Here is a 6,645-nt window from a genome sequence, read left to right as displayed (position 1 = left end):
GTAACAGAGGGAGGATGGATGAAGAACTCCTTGCTGCTTCCCTCTCCAGGCAGCATTCAAGGGAAGACTAAACCATACACATGATCCATAGCAACACTCAGAGCTGGTATGTGACAGTGTGGTAAATTAGAAGCACATGTGCAAAGGGAGAAGTGTAATGCAATTGGCATGCTTGAGGCGTGATTAAAGCAAGACATTGACTGGAAGATTGAATTACGAGAGTGTCAAATTCGGACAAGGGATGAAGGCAGCGAAGCAGGCATAGTTGGCAACATGGGGAAGAGAAACATTACATCAGCAAAGATTAAATAAAATTGCAGGTTTTGTTGACACCACAGAACCTACTTGCATTAAATAAAAATTGAGGGGAAAAAAAAAACAACATGAAGAAGTGGTAATTGACAGCAGTTGAAACACCTGAGGTCCAAAGAGGACATTGTTTTCTATGAAAAGAATGTCAGCAGGGCCAGAAAGGAGAAGGAAAAAAACCCAAGACTTCAAAAGCGCATATTCCTTAAGCAGAAGCCTGTAGAGCATTCTGGGTGTCCTTCTTGAAAGGAAGCCAAACACAGCCAGCAATAAAAACTTTTGTGAACATGCACACATCGGGAAGCAGGGTAAACACACATGATTGCTCTATGGCCAATATCACATTAACATCAGCGCAAAGGAAGCAGCGCCTGCTATAAAATAAAACAGGGAAGTGCCTCTCTCTGAGAGGAAACAGAAACACAAAGATGAAGCAAATGGCCTTTCTATAACCAGAACGCTACCAAAATGTCTACTCACATGCTTTGCAACCAACCTTTCTGCCCTTTGCTTCCAAACCACTTCCAAATTAGTGAATAGCTCCTTCATTTCACTGAATGCTGGCTTGCATATTAATCTTTGACTGAGCACAGGCTGCATGTACATCCTTCCCATGCTTTAGCAGTTTCAAGACCATATCCCAAAATCTCTATTATTCATCTCCTAGGGAAGTAAGAAGATGTGGTGAGAGGGAAATCCTTCAGCTATTAGCTACCAATGTACAGATCAGTAGATATGGAGAGTAAAGTAGTGTCAGTTATCAAAAGAGCACCAAAGCAGCCAGCCCAAGGCCTCAGAGGGGCAACCTAATGATAGCAATTCCTCCAGCACTCAGAATTCTCCCCTCCCAAAGAAAAGGTTTCTGAAAGCTCTGTTGCTGCATTAGCCAAGTCATCTAGCTGACTGCAAACTCAGACAAGGTGCTGCCAGTGATGAATGTGACATGAGACCATACAGCCACACAAAGCTTAAAGGCAGTAGAAATAGCTCAAAAATCCCTATGGTAAATAAATGTTAAATATCCTATGCAGAATATCTACATCAACACGTAGGATAACCCACTCACACACACAGTTAACTATTGATTTTTTATTAATTTGAGATCAGTAAATTAGCTACGCGCAAACTATAATACCAGAAAGCCAACGTTCAGTGTTAGTTCTTTTTTAAAGGTACTGAGATACCTTAAAAAAAAAATGAGTCTTGGTTTCAAAGAGCAAAATAGAAAGCTGTCTTCCAAAGCAAAGTAATTCACCTTTAAAATTCAACTATTTCAGTTGCCTTCCTTCAAATTACAACAATCAGCTCAACTCTGTGTAAATACACAGAAGCTGTATAACCAGGACTATGTGTAGAAATATCAAGTGTAAAAGCCATGTCATATGAACCTGAACTGACAAAAAGAGGAAATCCCAAACTTGCCTGCTTACTGACAAAAGCTATTGGTGGCAAAAGAAAAATGGGGGGAAAAAGCAACAAGAATTACTCAACACATTACAAAGTCCAAAAAGCTAATTTATAATAATGCTAACTGATCCTAGCTATCATACTAGCTTGCGGCAAGAGGCAGGAGATGACGAGCAGTTTATAAACAGAGGCAAAGGACATGGATAGGCACTTATTCACCTTAGCTATTAACTCAGCCACTAGGCTGTGTACCAGCTGGTGTACCAACCCCCAGCTGGACAAAGCCTATGAAATGTCACCTGCTTTCTCCACACCGTAACCCTTCACAACCTTGTTTCTAATCTGTCTGCAGATCTGAACTATCCACAATGCTCTCAGACCCTGCAATCTCAGAGTACTTGAACACAGAAAAGCATTTTAAGTTGAAATGTATTCGTTTTGATCACATTTGTCCTCCAGGAAGAGTTGTATTTGTGTATAGCTTCATTTCCTCGTTGAATACTCCGCAAAAACTATTTATTGTCACATGCAGTTTCTGCAGTGAACATTATCTCTTTACTGCTACCATGAACCACGGATCTCTGTGGTTTTTCCTGCCAGAAAACATTATTTTGACATACCCTTAGATTAGTCATACATAACAGCCCTACAAATCAATCATCTTTTCTACTACTGATGTCAAGGTATTACTATTTGCTAATGTCATGCTATTACACTTAATCATTAGATTACTTCATTGTTAACTTACTTCCCCAAGCAGTTTACAGATCTTCAGCAAGAAATCTCAGTGTTGAAATGTGTTCTCCCATGAACACTGATTGCTCGTGCTGATCAGACTGGAGAGGCAAATCATATATATATATTTTTTTAACCATTACATTTCAGCAGTGCCAGCTCACAGTCTGACAATTCTCAACCACCCCAAGCCACTGTTTCAACACGGAGAGATGAATAAAGTTGATTTCAGAATTCAGATCTAGACAAGAAGCCTTCTGAAGAAGGAACAAGTGGTGACTTACAAGAGCTGTAACAGGAATATATGAGCACATAGGGTTAAACAAGCTCTTTTTTTTTAACATATAATTCATTATAAACAGTAACAACAACAAAAATTAGAGTCCATCTGCACCTGTACGTTTTCCTCTAAAAAAAAAATATGTAGAATTGAGGAGGAGGTGTTCAGAAAGCACAAGCAGCAAGCAAATGAATAGAGGAGAAACTTCAGCGTCTTGTTCCTTTTTCACAGTATCTTACATCAGAAAAAAAAAGCAGACAACCACTTAACACGCTTGCTTTCCTTCAGATACATCTTTTTACTTTTTTTTTTTCCCCCTCACTCTTTTCAATAAGTATTTTAAGTAGTTCTCTTCTAACCTGGTCATCTTTCCATCTGGGAACTCAAAATCCTGACAAAAGCCATGGAAATGATTCACTCATCACTCCCTTCAGCACCCTATCTCACAAAGGAGACAAACTGGAGAGCCACTTTGGGGACCTGCAAATGATAGCCCCTACCCAAGATGGGCCTTGGGAAGCATCTGTGCTTCCCATAAATAAAGCATCACAGGCTAAATTATAAAGAGATGAGGATCTGAAAAAAAAAAAAAAAAAGAGGCTGCAGAAAATATTCCTGTAGAACACAACTTGAGCAGATCAGCAGCTTTTCTGAGCATTCTGTTCTGTTTGACAGTAGATGATATGAAAAGAAATGTCAGAATCTAGTCATCCCACAATGCTCCCAGAGTTATTAGAGCATGTGCAAGGTGATGACCAGTACGTACATGGCAGTTGTGCACAAAGCCGTTTGCTGCTGCTAAGGAGATCTTACCTTTGCAGTGCTCAAACTGTCACTCAGGTAGCCTCAGCAACTCCCCAGGCACTTGTTTACACTGCCTTTAAAAACTGAAATAAAATAAAAGAAATTAAAAAAAAAAAAAAAAAAAAAAAAAGTCAGGAAGGAAGGAATCAAAAATTGCTTGTCATGAGCAAAGAAAGGAATGATCTGTAAGTCAATATCTATACCCAAAAGGCCTAGCAAGAGTCTCTATAAATCTCCCATAGGAATAATTAAATAAAGCCTAACCCTGTAGAAATGAGCCCAATGCTGGTATCACACAGCCCACGGCACCACTGACATCCAACTTACTCAACACAGCTGTGCTGCCTTGGGGGCCAGTTCTCCTCGCCTTGAGAGGTTTTGGTTTTATTTGGTTTTAAAACCTCAGTCCAGATTACTCAGTCCTGCACTTAGAGCATCCTTTGAAGGGTTCCGAAGGTGGCACAGCAGACAATGCCAGAAATCAGCTGTTAATCTGACAAAAAAAAATTACATGATCTCAGCATAGCTCTTGGTCTGCAGTCTGTGGACAGATTTAGAAAGTGCTGGGGGCAATGGGCTTCCCTTTTCTGTTGCTCTGGGGCTGTGGTATGGAAATTGATGAGTCCCAGGGACATCAAGGAAGAGAAATCCGACAAAGGCACTGAGTCTTTCAGTACTATCTACAGAATATACTCAGAATCTTCTATTGATATTGATTATTCTAGCAGGCTACTCTCATGCACATGCAGCAATCTTTAAGGGTTTCTTATTCTGTGCTCCTAAAAGCACCTGAACTGTTGATTCCAGAAGAAAGCCTTGTGAGTTCATCTACTTTGTGCAAGCCAACCTTGAAAGACTGAATCTCAAATGAAGAAAAACAACACCAACAGAAAAAAACTAGTGCCACAAAATAATCTATTTAAAATTAATGCATAATTCTGAAAAACATATAAACAGTGTAATTAACTAATTTAAAATCAGTTCAAACCAATTTGCCTTACTGTCTGGTCCCAGCCAGTGCCTTTTTATCCCCTCCTTACTAGATAGTACTTCACACACTGTAATCAAAGTGTTGAAGTGTGCCTTCTTCTTTCACCCACCCAAGAGGCCATACATCAGACACAATTAAGTTCTATTCTGCCCCTCAGTTCTTTTTCAACAAAAACACTGGCATGAATGCCTCTTGGTATTCACACATCTCTAGACAAACCCTGGCAGCAACCAACCCAGCATGCTGCCTCTACCCTCCAATGCAAATTTGCCCTGTGAACACTCTATTACAGTCAAACAGCAATATCCTCAGCTGGCAATTAACATATACACTCTGAAATTATACTTGCTTACATTGATGACATAGCCTAATTAGCACAGAAGCCACAGACTAACACACTGTTGTCAGCTGAGTTGGAACAGTTTAAGAAATGTATAGCCTCAGGCTGTCTGTTACCACACTTCCAGGGGCGGTTATGCTGGCCAACTTTCATTCCACAGAAACAGCACCAGTCTTCAAAGAAAACACAAAGCTGGGATTAATAATCCTCATCAGGCTACAAGGACAGCGTTCAGCCCTGCACTTCCTCCTAGCTGCTAGAAGGATGCTCCCATATTTTGCAATAGTTGTAGACAGCCCACACCCACCACTGTTCAACAGCAAAGAAGCAATTTCTCGTCAAAGGCTTCCTAAAGTAGTTGAGGGGAGAATGTTCTCAGCCCTTGAAAGAAAGCACAGGTGACCCACAGTTATCCCAGCCTCCCGTGCTAAAGTTGTTCTGGGCAAGTTTCTTTTTGTTTTAGGTCTAAACAAACAAGAGAGCAACATGCTTCAAACAAGACTGTGGAGGCACATTGTTTCAGACCAATCCAGACCATCCAGACTCTTATCTTTGGTTGCCCAAAGATGTTGTGGGTGCCCCATCCCTGGAGGTGCCCAAGGCCAGGCTGGATGATATTCTGGGCAGCCTGATCTGGTGGGGGGACAGGGAGACACCCAGCTCAGGGCAGGGGGGTGGGGCTGTGTGAGCTTTATTGTCCTTTCTGACCTGAGCCAGTCTCTGATTCTATACAATGTGATATTCTGACCTATACAATTTTGATTGATTCTATACAATTGATTCTATACAATGTGATATTCAGACAGTAGCAATAGTTGCTCCAATAATGAAAATAACAGAGAGGCTAGGGAAAACCTCTTCCACTCTCACACCTTTTGTTGACTCCTGTTAAGGAACTCAAAGGAAACAGCTAACTCAAAGGCCACACGGGTGTCAGAGACTTCCATTTTCCTTCACAAATTGATCAGTACATGCCATAATGCAAGAGTAGCAGATCTTATAGCAGATCTTACAGTAAGATAATGCTCACCAGAGGCCACAACTCACAGCTGGGCAGCCCAAGACAGCTTCTACACCATACCAGAGTAAAACTGGCTCTAAAAAAAGTGCTCCTTTGTCATTCATGCTAAAATAACGAGGTGAAGCTGGGGGAATTAAGCAATTCACTTAACACTGCTGCCCTGGACAGAGACTTTTCCCCTCCCACCCGTCCCCAGGCAATGGCATCCAGGTGCAAGAAGCCCCATACTGAGGTGGTGTAAGAGCCTATTGTTGCCTGGGTTGGCTTGCACCTGGCCAGCGTTTGGGCTGAGCTGATAATTAAGCAAATTGAGATCAATTAACCACAGGTGGAGGTTCCCCTCTGCAGGGAGCTGCTAATCTTCAGAAACAAGGAGTGCATCCCAAATGAGCCCCTGCTCTTGAAGGTCAAGTAACAAAAACAATATGGTGCTGTGCATTTGGACAGCAGAGCGACAAAAATGGCCTGAAGTTCTCCCTGTTGGGGCTGATTTCTCCTCAGATGTGTGGAACTTGGGCAGCCCCTGCTCTGCTGACAGGAGGGGCCCAGCAGCAGCTCCACGTGGAGCAGTGAGGGTTCCTGGCCTCTGCCATGGCCCAGAAACCAGCTGGCATGCAAATACTGCCGCTGTCCCACCCTCTGACATTCAGACTTCTGCCCTCCTCCCTTGTTTGGTAGTCAGTCTCACGTTCACAAAAACTCTCACTAGAACGAAGGAAAGATCATGATTTGGTATGAGATGCTAACTATTGATACGT

Source organism: Centrocercus urophasianus, unplaced genomic scaffold, assembly GCF_019232065.1.
Source record: "Centrocercus urophasianus isolate 14NV4802_14NV808 unplaced genomic scaffold, USGS_Curo_1.0 seq_26, whole genome shotgun sequence".
Taxonomy (NCBI): domain Eukaryota; kingdom Metazoa; phylum Chordata; class Aves; order Galliformes; family Phasianidae; genus Centrocercus; species Centrocercus urophasianus.
This window is presented reverse-complemented; position numbering follows the sequence as displayed.